Genomic DNA, 17,431 nt, shown 5'->3' with positions numbered 1-17,431 from the left:
CAGAATTATGGTGACAGAAACACAATATGAAGAGCATTCTGGTAACCACTATAAAATAACAGTACATTGAATGTTGGATCTGCTCTAGAGGCCACTATACAATGCACGCCAGCAAATCTCTGCTGTCAGACTCTCCCCCCCGCCCCTACGCATATGTGACATCAAAAAGAGGCGACCGGGACCAGGATGCCGAGCAGATTTCTAGGCTGCAGGGTTCATTCCAGTAAAAGTATTGTCCTGTCCCTCCTTCCCCAAATCTTTGGAGGCAATATAGTGTAGGCCCAGGAAGATATAAAAGGCAGAAGCACCAAGGAAGCTGTACAAGGGGAAACCACCAAATCTCAGCTGACTATAAGACGTATATCTGGGTCTGTATTAGCTATCTAATGCAGACCCCATTTTTTGTAGCTGATTTTAATCAAGTCCATGTCCCCATGGGGTGCCTAACCCTAACCCCCCCCTTCCCCTAGCCTAAACCTAACCTCCCGGAGGGTGCCTAACCCTAAGTCCCCCCCAGGAACCCTAAACCTAACACTCCCACCCCACGGCTATCCGCGCTCGGCGCCCGACGTTCCTTCGATCGGGAAGCCGGGCGTCGGGCTCCCGGCGTATGTCTAATGACAGGCGTCGGCATATCAACGCCTGTCTTTAGGCACTTGCTGGGATATGACCGTCGGGAAACCGGCTGTCGGGATTAGGTCCACCGGCTTCCCGACTGCATACCCTGAGAGAGGAACAGGTTACATAGTTGTCCAGAAGGATACATTGTAGACCAGAATAATAGGACTGTATAAGGTGTACACAATGTTTCTTTACCGTTATGAGATTTTTGAAACTTTTGCGGCTTTGGCATTTGTAGCTTCCTGCTATTGTGCTGTCTTCAGTTTTGCTTTTGTGGTGTTTTATCTCTCTCACAGCATCAGCACATGAAAGGAAACACGATTCCGCATGTTTCTATATGAAAGAGAATTTATTTTGCTTTATCTCATCCAGAAGAAAGTTGTGTTACATAAACAATGTTATGATGATGACAAAAATGTACATTCCTGCGTCCCGTTCACACTTATCCTTCTACACCTGTGACGGTTGTGGTTTATCTAGATATCTGTAAGGAAACATTTATGGTATTCTCTCTTATGTTCACACATGACACTAAAAAAAGGAAGATCATATTATGGGGAATAGCTGCTGCAATCAGGGGTGCTGAGAGAGAGGGTACAATAATGCCCTCTCTAGTGCCGCGGCATCTGCGTATTCACCACGGACCCGCTTGCCTTCTCTAAGTATCTGGTCCCAATATTTTTCTTCCCAACCCTGGCAGCAATAAGCACTGATCATGAATGTCATCTGAACCTGTTGCATGTTTGCTGTGGGGCCCATTAATTGCATGCCTACCCGTTATACCACTAGGTATCACGGTATACAATTGGGAAACCGGCTGCCTTAATACCGGCAGCCGGCTTTCCGACTGTCATATCCCGGCGAGGGTGAAATGCCGGGCGTCTAGATGACATTTCCCCGACGCCGGGCACCGTGAGCAGACAGCCGCGGGGGGGAGGGTTAGGTTTAGGGCACCCGGGGGGGGACTTAGGGATAGGCACCCCCCGGGAGGGTTAGGGTGAGGCAATGGGAGGGAGGGTTAGGCACCACTGGGGGGGACTTAGGGTGAGACCCCCGCCCCCGGGGGACTTAGGTTTAGGCAGCGGGGAAGGGGGGGTTAGGGTTAGGCACTTAGAGGGGGGGATTAGGGTTAGGCACTTGGGGGGAGGTTAGGGTTAGGCACCCCTAAGGAGGGTTAGGGGGTTAGGTTAGGTTAGTTTATACTTACCTTAGGGACGATCGGGATTTCCAGCGCTGTCGGGCTTCCGCTGCCGGGCTCTGCTCATCTGTCGGCCAAGCTGCCGGGAATCATGGCCGGCGGTATCTCATACCGATTCCAGTACCACATCTGTTATAGGGTCCAATTGACAAGTCCAAATGGTATGGCAACGCATTTTGCATCTTCATGGCTCTGCCTCTGCAGCGTAATGCCATGAATTGTGGCATCTCACCACAAGGATGGGGCCAGAAAGTAAGGATGACACTGGTCAGGGAGGACTCCCCAAAAATAAGGAGTTTCGTACAATGCCTGGGATAGTAGTCAAATATGGCCCAATCGTCAAATGGCCTAATTTGGTCATCCACCTTAGTAACAGCTTGGTCAAGTGGTGTAATAACAAACTAACTCCATGACTGCATTAGTTGGCAAATTGTCTGTTTAAATTTCAATGTAAGATATTTGTAAGACAATGAGATTGTGGACCTGTACACTGAGGGGTTCCACGAAACAAACCGCAGGAAGCTCTTTACAGCGTATAAGGAATTGTCTTGATAACTTTGGGGTTAAATCTGTTCACTAAGCAGATATAGGGCTGAGGATACGGGGCTCTCTCAATCACCCAGACACCGAGCAGATGAAACCAAAGTGATGGTTTAATTTTCCACAGCACACAGAAGTAGATAATATGTATGGACAAGCGGTAAGTACAGTGAACAGGCAATAAACAGGTAGCAGTCCAGACAGAGGCAGTCCCAGTAAAGTACAACGTCCCAGAACAAATCCACAAAATAGCTAGAGACCCTCAGTCCCCACAGTAGAAACTATCACTGATCACACTTGCAGTGAACAGCGCAAAAGTCCACTCAATCGTTTCCAGAACCCCACACGTAGAAACTATCAGAGATCACACAGCAGTGATAGTCCCTGGGTCAAACCAAGCGTTTCCTGGATCCCATCCAGTAGAAGGTAATCACAGAACACACAGCAATGAATAGCGTATAGGTCCTTGCAGAGTTTCCAAAGTATAATCCACAGAACTGGTGATGCGTTCCACTAGCTCCTTGGCAGAGCGAGGCCTCTTAGCCAAAGTCAGCGACTAACATGTGGAGCTTCCTTTGGTGACCTGTTTTGAAATCTTCCAATTTCCCAAGATATTGTGACCACCCAGGGGGTATTGCACCGTTTGCTGATTGGTGCGCGTCCCTTATGCTGTCACTTTCTCCTACCTCCTCTGGGTATTCCCTGATGAACACCTGCTGGGATGGTTCCGTTCCGTCTACCAGATTCAAGTGAGGCACAAAACAGGCAAATGGAAGGAGGAGTAAATCCTGAGCGTTCCCTGGGGAGGTGGGAATTAACTTAGAGGGTCTTTTGTTCTGGGAGGTGTCACCTTGCTTTAGTGGTTACGAATAACACAGACATATGGACCAGGCTAACATCAAGGCTTATCCAGTATTAAACATTACAATTATTTACATTATTACAGTACATGATATACATGCTAATGGAAATGTGTGTCCTAAGAATGATCACACATACACTAGGAGACGGGAAGGGGAACACAAAGGACTAAAAAGTAAATTGATCTCTTCAAGGACTGAGATGCTGTCAGTACATTTGTAACACACATCTCATGTCCTCACAAGGGCCATGTTCAATTAGCTGTGAAAAGTCGGAATCCGTGGAAAAGTATCGCGGATGACGTAATTTTGCCAGGTGGAAACTTTTCGCCGTATTCAATTGCAAAGACTTTTCGCGTACGCGAAAGGTGAAAAAGATACACCTCTGAATAGCAGGTGGAAAAGAGTGCAGAATTGCGGGTTTGGGGTGCTAAGGTGCGGAAACCACACTGCACCCTTGGGACAGCCCCCCAAAGGATAACTGCGTAAAAAAAAAGCTTAAAAAAAAACCGAGGAAAACCCCAAAAAATAACAGGGTCTCTCCGGGGGACTTAGGGCTAGACACTAATCCCCCCCCCGGGAGGGTTAGGCTAGGGGTATGGGGGATTTGGGTTAGGCACCCCTGCGGGACACTTATGTTTAGACTGCGGGGAAGGGGGGATTAGGTTTAGGCACTTATAGGTGGCTTTAGGGTTAGGCACTTGGAGGGGAGGTTAGGGTTAGGCACCCCTTAATGGAGGGTTAGGGTTAGGGGGGGTTAGGTTAGTGGATAGGTAAATACTTACCTGATTAGAACCGCCGGTCTTCCAGCATCGGGACATGCGTCTGGCGGTATTTCATACCGATCCCAATTTTAGGTTTAATCTGCAACAATAGGAATTATCACTGTTTGATACATTTTCCCCAAAGTGAAAGTCACAATATTCCAATTGTCACTTAAAAGCAGACATTCTGCAGCGAGGAGGCAGCTGGTTCTGCATTGAAAGTTATTGTCCTCATTCAGGTACAGTAGTAATAATCTGCCCACAGAAGGGTGCACTGTACTTTAAAAGCAGAGGCTGCAGCTGCTTTTTAAAAATATCCCTGAAAGGCAAATTCTCTGTTTAGGACGCTGCATGTTAAACATAGTATTTATACTATATTATAAATAACCCCGTCAGAGGGCAAGAGGGATTTCTGTTTCGCCAGCTGTTCTGCTGTCAGACAGATTGTCCAGCACAGTGAAAGTCTCCTTTCCTCTGTGTAATGTGAGATGTTTAAACTCTTTCCATGTTGTTCTATCATCTTTTACAACAATTGTTTTCCAGGGGACACTCGTATGGGTAATTGATGACACTGCTGGGTTAATTCATAGCCAGATTATCCTTTAGCCAAGATAGGTTCCAGCCTAGGAACCAAATGGTACCCAGGGGCACAGATTACTGCAGTTTATTTTGATGTTTAGCAATTGGTAATGGGTAAGTTGGCCCAAACCATTTTATTGTCTGTGGGTTTTAACCCGGCTCTGGGTTCATCTTTGAAGTCGACAGCCAATAAGTTTTTTTTAAATGTGTCTGGCTGTTACTGAAGTCACCCCCTCTGAGATATATGGATGCACCTAAGGGACATGTAAAAATCAAATCATTCTGCCGGGGAGAACAAATCTTTTTCTACTTGGTAATCTTCTCCTCTTCAGCCCCAAATTTGATGCAGTAATTCCAGCTACAGGAGCAAACGCACAAATATACGTAGGTGCATAAAAACTTGAAACAAACCAAAAGTTATTTGTGCAGAAGACGTGAGTTTCTTGTGCAATATATTTGTGAGTTAAGAGCCTGATTCCGAGATTTACACAATGACAATATTTTCATAGATGCAGCGATTGTTAGCCATTGCGTGTGCGCTATTGCCACACTGCACACACGCAGCGATTGTATCGCGAATAGCCTAATACACAGGGCTGGATGAAGGCTTATGAGGGCCCTGGAGCAACTAAGTTGTGGGGGCCCCCTCCAAAGCCACACGGCGCCTGTGCCTACCCTACCCTCTACCCCTGTAACCACAAGGCGCCTGTGACTGTCCTGTCCAGCACCCCCCTCCAGCCCCATATGGAGCCTCTCTTACCTTATGTGTCCTGGCCGGTAGAGTTGCTCCTGGTTTCCCTCCTCAGCATGATGGACGTGTGTCATATGACGCTGAAATTAAATTAATATCAATCCACAAAAAAACATTTTTTTTTTTGTGTGTATGCATTAGCAACTTAGCTGCACTATTATTGTATGGTGACACTGCCGCAGTTTATCATCCACATATTTGTGTGCAGGTGGTCTGTCTGCATTTGTCAAGGGTGCTTTGTTGTCCATAAAAAAGGGGTGCTGTCTGTGTTGTTCATCAAGGGGCTGCTGCCTCATTCAGGGGTGCTCTTCCCCAGTGTAAAAAAAATATTGTTCAGTGACACTGCCGGTCAGACCGCAGTGTAAGTTTGTTGATATGGAGGACGATCAAATGAGAGGAGAGCAGGAACCACATACCAGTCTTGCAGCTGCTGCCAGCAGTCATGATGACAATGCAAGGCCGTCTACTTCATCTACGAAGGCCGTTGCCCAAGGGCTTAAGTCAAAATCAAACAAGCAATGTTTTACAGTGTTAAAGAAAAAAAAAATAAAAGCTAAGTTAGCTGCAGAGAAACAAAGAATTGGCAATATGCCATTTACTACACGAAGTGTCAAGGAAAGGATAAGGCCTTCGCCTTTATTTATGACTGGTGGTTCTGCATCTTATGACGATGTAAGCCCTTTTCCCTATAGAAGTGCCAAAAAAATTAAAATCGCTAAGGCACATGAACCAACTGTGTGCTCAGAAAATTCACAGATCCCCGAGGAGAGTCCAAGTGTGTCCGTGGTTGCCATGTGTGAGCCTGACCTTTGGATCCTCCTTCCACCATTTGTGTGCCCTCTGCAAATGTGGGGATGAGCAGCACAAGTCAAAATTCTGATGTAGAAATTGAGGATGCTCCTGTCAAATTGCACCATGAGGATGAGGAGGATATTTCTGTATTTGGCACTAGCAAGGATGATGAGGATGTTGATGCCAAGGTTGTTGTTTGTGTAACTCAGGCAACAGTTGTCACCCATGGTATGAAAAAGCCCATTGTTGTCATGCCAGGGCAAAAGACAAAAAAATCCACTTCTCATGTGTGGAATTATTTCTACCCAAATTCGGACAACAGTTGTCAAGCCATCTGTATCGTTTGCCAGGCAAGAGTGAGTAAAGGTAAGGACCTTAACCATCTATGAACTTCCTCCCTGTTACGTCATTTGCAGCACATTCATCAAATTCAAAGTGTTTTTCAAATTCAGAAACTTTGGCTAAAAACATAACAATCAGTCCAGTGTCTCCTAGCTGCTCCCTTCTCTCCCTTCTGCAATCTCCACCACCAACACCTGCATCATCATCAACATACTCAATCATGATCGGAAGTAGTCCTGCATCCAATTTCATAAGAATTACTGACTCCTCTCCTAGCAGTGATTCCACAGAAGGATCCTTGAGTGCTATGCCTGTTGCTGCTGCTGCTACTGTGAGTGGATCTTCATCCCAGAAAGGGACCAGGAAGAAGACTACTTTTAGAAGTTTAACAGAACTATTAACTGTCAAACAATCCTTTGCAATGGGGAACAAGTATGACAGCAGTCACCCAGTTGCACATCGGATTACTGACGCCATAACAGCTATGCTGATATTAGATGTGCGTCCAGTATCCATCATTAATACAGTGGGTTTTAGATAGTTAATTGAGTTCCTGTGTCCCCGCTACCATGTTCCTTCTAGATTCCACTTCACTAGAACAGCAATTCCCAGTCTGTACAAGGACATTAAAAAAAAACCTTATTATTGTCCTCCGAAATGCCATTGTGCCCACTGTCCACTTAACCACAGATATGTGGAGAAGTGGGACAGGGCAAACTAAAGATTATATGACTGTGACAGCCTACAGGGTAGGTAAATTGTCTTCAACAGTGCAAACAGCAACAGCAGCAGCAGCATCTAACAAATGCCAGCTCATTCAGAGGCAGACTACTCTGTGTATCATCAGTTTCACTCAACTCAGGGAAATCTTTGCAAAATGGCATAGCTCGCATGGACTCTACTCGGAATTTGTAATTTCTGACAATGCCACCAATATTGTGCGAGCATTACATCTGTGCGAACGTCCCATGTTTTTCTCACACAATTAATTTGGTGGTGCAACATTTTTTTAAAAATGACAGGGGCATGCAGGAGATGCTCTTGGTGGCCCGAAAGATTTTGGGACATTTTCGACATTCAGCAACTGCGTATCGAAGATTGCAACACCAGCAAGCACTGAAGACTTTGCCCTGCCATCAGCTGGTAGTAACTAGGTGGAATTCTACCCTCTATATGCTTCAGCAGATGGATGAGCAGCAAAAGGCCATCTAAGGCTACACAATGGCCTATGACATAGGTAAAGGAGCAGGAATGCACTTTAGTCAAGCGCAGTGGATAATAATTTATTGTGCAAGGTTCTCAAACCCTTTGAAATTGCCACATGTGAACTTAGTTTAGACACTGCCAGCTTGAGTCAGGTCATTCCCCTAATCAGACTTTTGCAAAAGCAGCTGGAGAAACTGAAGGAGCAGCTGAAATGGAGTGATTCCGCTAAGTATGTCGAACTTATACATCAAACCCTTCATTTGCTTCGCAAGGATCCAAGGGTCATCAATCTCTTGAAATCAGATCACTATATTTTGGCGACCATACTTGATCCTAGGTTTAAATCATACCTTGTGTCTTTCTTTCTGATGGACATAAATCTGAAATGATGGAAAGAGCTGTTGGCTAAAAAATTGTCAGCTCAAGCGGCATGTGACACGGCATAATCTCCTCCTTCAGTTTCTGCAGCTACCAGGAAAAACTAAATTTTCCTAAGAGACCCACTGCTGGTGGTGATGCAGATCAGTCACCAAAAACTAATGACATCTGGTTGGGTCTGAAAGAACTGCCTACAATGAGTGACATGTCTACCGTGACTTTGCCTGATACGGTCACCATTCAGAGAATGGTGGATGAATACTTTAGGGATAGCATCCAAATACTAGGCATGTCACACAGTCCGTTTCACTACTGGCAGGAAAAAGAGACAATTTGGAGTCCCTTACACAAAGTAGCTTTGCTTTACTGAAGTTGCCCACCCTCCAGTGTGTATTCTGAAAAAGTTTTCAGCGCAGTCGAGAACCTTGTCAGTGATCGGCGTAGGAGGTTACTTCCCCAAAATGTGGAAAAGATTATGTTCATCAAAATGAATTACAAATTCCACGAGGAAGACCTTTACCAGCAATTAAGTAAAAAAAAATACAGAGGCGCTTGTAATGGTGGATTCCAGTGGGGACGGATTCATATTGTGTGAAGAAGAGGATGTACACACTGATGGGGATGACGATGACGACATTTGATCTTAACTATGTTGTAAAGCCAGTTTGTGTATGGGATCATTGCCACCAATATCCACTGCGCATTGGCAACTTGTTTTGTGGGGGTCCAAACAAACCAATCATTTCAGCCACAAGTGGCAGTCCCTGTCGCTGAAGTGATTGGTTTGTTAAACTGTGAATGTCCTGTTTCATATATACAACATAAGGGTGTGGGGGAGGGCCCAAGGACAATTCCATCGTGCACCTCTTTTCTTTGCATTATTTGCTGTTTGGGGCATTGCTGTCTGACATTTTTAATTTTATGGTTTATGAATGTCCAAAACTGTAATAGCCACAGACAGCATCTCCTGTATGCCCCTTTCATTAGAAAAAAAAAACTCTGAACCAACAAGTTGATGGGGTGGATCTTCCTGCCAGGATGTGTGCAATAAAATGCAAATACGTTTAATACAAAAATTACTTTATATTGGTCACATACATACATATTATTTACATGGTACATACAGAACGTAAAGCAGGCTAACCTGAAGCACACCACCTGTTGTTGACAAATAACTTCCAATAGGCCCAGCAAAAATCCCAGGTGCTGTGAGTTCTAGTTCAGCTGGAGAACTACAGGCTGCTTTCCTCTTATGTAAACAGCAAGTCTTGGTCCCATTATCCCTAACAACCTCCCTGAGTACAAAATAAGCATCTGTTTACAGTATGTTCTAGCAGAACCTCCACAAGCAAGGCTACATAATTTCTATTAGATGTATACAAAATTAAAACACCTCCTCCAGATGAAAGATGTCTTTTAGGAACTGAAAAACTTGATCCTAGATTGATCCTCCCTCCTACATTTTTTTTAGGAATCAAAACATTAAAATAAATAAATTAAAAACTAATAAATCCTTCCGTCCTTTCCTTGTCTTCAGTCCATAAACAAATTCCAACTCCGTTGGACCTCTGACCTAGTTAAGGAAAATTTTCTTGTTTTTTAAAATTCCTAGGGGGTCGTATAGTTTATTAAACTGCCATCCTGTCTACCATTGCATTGCCACTCTGTGCCATGTTGGCAGTTGAACTGCCACATGTTAGTGTCACCCACTGCTGTCGCTTAACTTAGGCTTAACTTAGTCAACCAGCTATCTGGATGCAACCTTTTGGCCCTAAACTAGATGAAGAAATCAATATTGTGAGCTGTAAGGTGGTCAAAATTGACTGGAAATGACTGGGAATAAATGTTATTGAGGTTAATAATACTGTAGGAACAAAAACATGCCCAAATTATGTGATCTTAGCTGTTTTTATGATTTAAAAAAAAAAAACAGATCCAAAACCAAAACACGCAAGGGGCGGTTTTGGCCAAACAAAATCCAGATTCAAAACACAAGGAGATACAGATCCAAAACCAAAACACGGGGTTGGCACACAACCCTAGTTTGTTCCATGCACATCGGTCAACCCTAAGGTTGCTCAAAATGGCCGCCACATCTTTGCCGACGAGGCCAGTAAATCTGCACTGGAAGACGTTGACACTGGTCTCGGCACTCCCACAAAACGGAGGCTAATTCCCATCTTGATAAAGTGTTAATAAATGATCACTAATCTCTGAATGACATAATGGGCCAAATGTAATAGAGAGTTTAGAAAATGTGAGCGTTTTCTCACACTTTTTAAACTCAGCCAATGTAACAGAGTCCGAGAACATGAAAACTTGCTTGTTTTTCAGACTCAAAAACACTCACGATTTAAACTCTCATCCAGATGTTTTCCCATTTTGAAGATAAAACTCGACCAATGTATTAGTGTGAGAGTTTTACTGCTAAACTTTCACATTTTCTAAACTCTCACCCTATTACATTTGGCCCAATGTATTTCAATAGTCACAAAACATGTATATTAGTGATACATGAAAACCTATTTCACAGCATAGAAACAGCATCATGACAGATTATATATTTTATTACAGCATTATACTTTATTCCTGCTCTGTATATATGGTTTTCAGACTCCTGGCTTCCCTGGTAGAAGAATGTTTTCCCTCCTCCCAGCCTGTCATTATGTAACGCAATGTGACATATCTGTGACAATACAAGAGATTAAGCCTTGACAAGACGCCTTCCTAGAAAGCGAAATATCCTTCTGACAACTCGCCCGCCTCTATGTGCACAAAGGAAACTATTTGGGATGAGAACCGGTGCACAAAAGGGGGAAGGTTGAACCAAATATTCTTTTGTCCATGTTCTTTGTTTTGATCAGAAGGATTTTGTTGTTAGTTCACATTTAATAGATGGATTAGGAAGCTGAATATCCCACGAGAGAGCCCAAAGATACATTCAGTCTTCTTCCCATCGCACAAGAGGTGTCCTCCAATTCCCATATTGAATTCTTTTAGAAGTTGTTTCATGCGTGCACAGTAGAACTGAATGCCCAGGCTTTTATTCAGTTGGCGAATAACCCCTTATATCTATCTCCATCTCACGATATCCCACTGATGAAAAAACTTTATTTTATTTTATTTTATGTTTTTTAACCCTGGTTGGTCCATTCATGAGGATTCTTCTGAAATAGCCATGGGAGGCTGTCTCTGGGGAAATCCAACAAATAGTTTCTCCCGTGGGGTCTTTTGCCTACTAAAGCCAGTGGTAACCATTGCATGTATTGGCACAGGCCCTAACTCCAGACAAAACAGATGTTCAAATGTCCATAGCCAGCCGATACCAGTCACCATATATATCTCCCAGTCCTGCCAGCCTGTACCACTTAGCTACACCTACAGAATTGTATTAATACATTGCAGTAATAACTAATATTCATATCACAATAAGCTGTGTTATTGCTGCGTCTTCATAAACAGACCATTGACGCACGCAGGGGGGGTTTCTGAGTACCTGGAAACCCCAGCTAATGGGACGATTTTGTCCCTGAGACCCACATATCTGTTCACATGGAGAAGAGAGACCAGACAAATGGGAGATTTAAAAAATAAAAAATGACAGGACTCGGAAATATGTAGTGAAGTCAGTTGCCAAGGCATGCTGAAGATTGTAGTTCTACTGCATCTGAAGAGCCACCAACTGCCTACCATTGGTTTCTAAATTGGGCACCATGAGGTTGATTCTCGAGCGCTGCCACATGTGTGCGTCATTTGCCGGTGTAGCAGGTGTGACCGCAGCAAGCCCTTCCCTGGTGTACAACCGTGCGTCTGCCTGTTGAAGGACTGAGACGCCCACTTCGAACGACTTTATATGCAATCATTGGATGCACCATCAAAGCTTGCACACGCCTCGTGCTAGGTGCGCAATCACCGTCAGAGTACGGCCTCCATTGTCAGCGATTAAGTGTCTGAGTTCACGACCAGATGAGCATCACGCCCGCGACTATCCATAACACGCCCATAAGACTGTAATTCTTCATTCGTCTGAATAGCCACCTCCAAGTCACTGTCTGGCATATTTACAAGATGCTTCGGATATAGTGCGTCTCTTTCGCAACTGCGCCTCTGCGTATACACACCGTGGGGTGAATACTCCTTTGTAGCCTATGGACTACATTCCACAAAAAGTACTGGGACAGGGATCCAGTGGATCCCTCTCCAGCACTCCCCGCTCGCACATGCACAGTCAGCAGTAGCGCACCAGGGTCCAAAAATTTTAATTAAAGTGATGGCATTAGCAATTATTGATAAATATAGCACTATGTTTTAAAGCAACAAAATCACAAATCCTTTCATGTGTTGGCATTATATATATAATTTAAAAATTATATATATATATATATATATATATATATATAATAGGATAGAGATGGCAAATCATTGCTATTCGTCTATAAATGCTGGATCATCAGTCAGCATCGTTGCAGAATTCCTTCTTCTGTAGAAGTTTGGTTGCTTAGGATTGGAGCTGATTGTGGATGGGTTCATTATACGGAGCTGAGGAATACAGGGACATGACACATTGTTGCAGTGACACCTGCTGGTCAGATACAGCTTGCCTTCAGCACTCAATCCTGCAGATGTGTCTTTTTTTGTGTATGTACTCAGGGCCTGATTCAGAGCCGCTCGTAAGCGGCCGCTCGTTCGCTCCGAGCGATGTTCGCACATCTGTGCATGCGTATGGGTTTTAGTACGCATGCGCCAACCAGTCAGTGCGGTCGGAAATTGTGTGCTCGCAAAATAGCGAATGCCTGCTAATTTGAGTGACAGGATGAGGCGTTTGTGGGTGGTAACAGGGGAAGGTGCTTGAAAACGGGGAGTGGAGATCCGAACGCAGGCGTGCCAAACGGTCAAAACGGGCGTTTTAAGGGTGTGCATAATTAACAAAGCAGCGTCATCGACCACGTCAGTCGGTTGTCTTTTAGCCTGAACTGCTCGCATGATTGCGGTAGAAAAATGCTACCACAAGAATAGCGAGCAGTTCATACACCTTTCGATGTACTCGATTAATCTAATAAATAGCGGAGATGACGTATGATGCGAGCGGCCAGGGGGCGTCTTTTCAAAATAGCGAGCGCATGTTTCGTTCGCTCGCTCAGACATAGAGGCGTCAACAGACCGCAAAGAGCGAGCGCTCAATTTAAATAGCCGGCCCCTTTTTCTGAACGAGCGAACGCAAATAGCGTCCGGCTCTGAATCAGGCCCTCAGAGCTATCTCTTTCTGAGTCCCACAGCTACCTGTAGACGTACAATGTTGCACCTGAGGGACTTTATAAACCCAGCAACAAAATAAAAGCAGCTGCAGACAGACCTATTGGCTGAGAATTGTTAAACTTTAGCATCAATGAAAAATTCTAAAAGGTAAAGCGGGAATGAGTGAATAATTCTAGCAGAGTTTGTTTTAATCTCAGTGTCGCACAGGGGTCTAGTAATCCAGTAATGAAGCTGAGAAAAGCCCCTTTTTCTGGAATTATCACAGGGGAAGGTTTCTTTCTCACCATTTCTCAAAGAGATTAGCATCAGAGATATGATAGATTTCTTTGATGAGGTGCGAGGGAACATTTGGGATGTCGGCCCTAATGTAATGTGGGTATTCCCCTGATTTTGCACCATGTAGATAGTTACAGTACTGTACAGTAGGTGCCCTTCGTATTTGTTCCCCCATTTATCTACGAAGGTAACACCAGCAGAATTTTTTGTTTAGTATCACTGTGATACAAACAAAAAATTCCCCTGGTATTTACCAATACTTACCCTTCCGGCGAGGTCCAGCGAAATCCAGCGAAGGTCTCCTCGTCTGCGGGGTCCTCCACTGGACTGAACGATGCTGTGACAAGCAGCGGTAATCAGAATCCAGAAAGGAAGTGATGGCCCATTTAGAGAGCACCAAAGGGGTTATGCTGCATTGATAAATAAAGCCCTTAATGTTTGTTTTCCAAGACGAACAATAGAGCCCGGTGTTGCCATTTAATTTATTACCGTGTTAAATCGGCAGCCGAGATCACCAGAATTGCGCTGCTGCTGATAACTGAAAAGAAATTAGAGGGCAAGAGAAAGGAGTTTCGTACTAATAAGATACATTATACTAAACAGAGTATCTAGCCATTTATATTAGACAGGTAAGTAATGTTTCCTTGGAAGAAAAAAAGTTAGATCTTCTACATTGACATATTTATAAAAAAAAGATATAGGCAAAGATTTTACACAAAGATATACCCTTTAAGGGAATCGGTATGATTTACCGCCGGCGGCATGTCCGGCGGTTGGAATCCCGACACCAGCATCCCGGCAGTAGTGGAAATCCCGGTCGTCCTCAGGTAAGTATTAGCTAACCTAATTCTACCCCCTAACCCTCCCTTAGGGGTGCCTAACCCTAACCTCCCCCCCAGTACCTAACCATAATCCCCCCTCTAAGAGCCTAAACCCTTCCCAACTGCCTAAACCTAAGTCCCCCGGGGGAATGCCTAACCCTAACCTCCCCCAAGGGGTGCCTAACGCTAACCCCCCCTTCCCCTAGCCTAAACCTAACCTCCCGAGGGGGGTGCCTAACCCTAAGTCCCCCCCGGGAACTATAAACCAAACTCTCCCCCCCCGCGGCTATCCGCGCTAGGCTCCCGGCGTATGTCTAATGACAGGCGTCGGCATATCGACGCCTGTCTTTAGACCCTTGCTGGGATATGACAGTCGGGAAGCCGGTTGTCGGGATTAGCTCCGCTGGCTTCCCGACTGCATACCCCTTTAAGTTGGGGAGTACATATTACAACATTTGAGGAGGGGGGCAGGCACTAATTACCTAGCCCTGTTGGAGGGCCCTGGCGGGGATCCGGGTTCGCCGCCTCGCTTACCTGTCAGCGCCAATGCTGATCTCAGCAATGTAGCAGTCTCCTCTGCCTGGACTTGATGTGATGGGGATGGGAGGTAGCGATCGGGCTGATCACAAGCCCCCACTCCCCTGGATCTGCTCTCGGCTGAGGGGACCATGGGGCCTCAATTATTATTTTTTCATACCTTTTTTGTTTGTTTGGGGCATGGCCACATCCCGCACAATTAAGCCACGCCATCTACAGTACTCGGGGCTCACCGCCACTCTCTACAGCCCTGCTTATGGTCAATATCAATACTGGCCTGACATTAGGGGGTTTATGTATTAATAATCGTGGTACTGCTGCGATTATTATGTGCCTAACATTTTCATTTTTATTAAAAAATATCACAGCTATGTACTACGGGGAACTCGCAGTACTATGGGGAACTCGCAAGGACAGCGGTTGCGGTAACCGCTGTCCCCGTGAGTTATATTTCCGCCTTTTAGAAGTCTTCACAGAAGTGATAGACTTCCCCGGGGGAAGCTGACACTGCGCACAAGCACATCGTCAGCTTCTGGAACTGGCCGGGGGCTGCGAGGTAGAGATTAAAAGATCTCTCTCCTGCCTCTGGAGCCCCCATAGACTTTCAGCAGTTTATACCATCTGAAGATGATGTAAACTTCCGGGGCTAATCTCCTGAAAAGCTTTGCTTTTTGGAGTTTAGTACATAGGGGGTCAGATCGTAGTCCCCATTGATAATAATGCAATCTGCAGCGAAAACTCCGGCATTATGCTTTTAGTACATAGGTACAATACATAAAATTACGCAGTTTCTGCATAATTTTATGTAAAAAACGGCTTGATACATAGACAGTAAAGTTCTTAATTGTCTGCATAATGATGTAGGTGTTGTGTCAAGCATGGGATAATACTGGGTTAGTCACTATAAAAGGGTTAGTCACAATAAAATAACACATAGGGGTAAATTTACTAAAGTGAGAGTTTTTAGAAGAGAGTTTTAAAAGTGATGTTGCCCATAGCAACCAATCAGATTCTAGCTATTATCTTCTAGAAGGTGCTAGTTAAATGTTAAGTAGAATCTGACTGGTTGCTATGGGCAACATCACTTTTAAAACTCACTTCTAAAAACTCTCACTTTAGTAAATTTACCCCATAAAGTGGACATAGATAAGTGGTTCAGTTTTGGCTCTTATCTTCCTGCCAAGTTCGGATCTCAGATTGAGGCAGAGCGTCATCATTCACGGACAAAGATGAAGTGTTACCTCGCTCATCTCAAACGTAAACCTCTGCATTCTCTTACTGTATACTTTGGTGCTTTGGGCCATTGTCCTGTTCATGCCCCCCTGATGTAAGACGCAGAGCCGTTACTAGATTTTTTGGTGCCCTATGCCAGAAAGAGCATTGGTGCCCCCCTCATTTTTCAAAGGGACATAATGCACCCAAAAAAGGGCCATGGCCTCATTGGGAAGGGCCAGGGAAGAGATAGGAGAGGCCAGGAGATGCTGGGGATAAATAGGGACATAATATAGTGCATCTGAGAGAGGGCCATGGCCTCATGGGGAAGGGCCAGGGAAGAGATAGGGGAGGCCAGGAGATGCTGGGGATAAATAGGGACATAATATAGTGCACCTGAGAGAGGGCCATGGCCTCATGGGGAAGGGCCAGGGAAGAGATAGGGGAGGCCAGGAGATGCTGGGGATAAATAGGGACATAATATAGTGCACCTGAGAGAGGGCCATGGCCTCATGGGGAAGAGCCAGGGAAGAGATAGGAGAGGCCAGGAGATGCTGGGGATAAATAGGGACATAATATAGTGCACCTGAGAGAGGACCATGGCCTCATGGGGAAGGGCCAGGGAAGAGATAGGGGAGGCCAGGAGATGCTGGGGATAAATAGGGACATAATATAATGCACCCAAAAAAGGGCCATGGCTTCATGGGGAAGGGCCAGGGAAGAGATAGGGGAGGCTGGGAGATGCTGGGGATAAATAGGGACATAATATAGAGCACCTGAGAGAGGGCCATGGCCTCATGGGGAAGGGCCAGGGAAGAGATAGGGGAGGCCAGGAGATGCTGGGGATAAATAGGGACATAATATAGTGCACCTGAGAGAGGGCCATGGCCTCATGGGGAAGGGCCAGGGAAGAGATAGGGGAGGCCAGGAGATGCTGGGGATAAATAGGGACATATATAGTGCACCTGAGAGAGGGCCATGGCCTCATGGGGAAGGGCCAGGGAAGAGATAGAAGAGGCCAGGAGATGCTGGGGATAAATAGGGACATAATATAGTGCACCTGAGAGAGGGCCATGGCCTCATGGGGAAGGGCCAGGGAAGAGATAGGAGAGGCCAGGAGATGCTGGGGATAAATAGGGACATAATATAGTGCACCTGAGAGAGGGCCATGGCCTCATGGGGAAGGGCCAGGGAAGAGATAGGGGAGGTCAGGAGATGCTGGGGATGAAATAAGAGGAAGCTACAAGCAAGAATGATAATAAACAGAAGTTTGACAGGCCCAAACAGCGCCCCCTGGC

General features: G+C 45.2%; 1 protein-coding gene across 1 annotated transcript in view; it reads left to right on the top strand.

Moving 5' to 3' along the window:
- COL22A1 (collagen type XXII alpha 1 chain) overlaps nucleotides 1-17,431 on the top strand; it is a 442,369-nt gene that overhangs the window by 96,053 nt on the left and 328,885 nt on the right. The window lies entirely within an intron of this gene.

This window comes from Taudactylus pleione, unplaced genomic scaffold (genome assembly GCF_031769625.1).
Source record: "Taudactylus pleione unplaced genomic scaffold, aTauple2 ptg000219l, whole genome shotgun sequence".
Taxonomy (NCBI): Eukaryota; Metazoa; Chordata; class Amphibia; order Anura; family Myobatrachidae; genus Taudactylus; species Taudactylus pleione.
The sequence above is the reverse complement of the archived record's forward strand: the minus strand, read 5'-3'. Positions and strand labels throughout refer to the sequence as shown.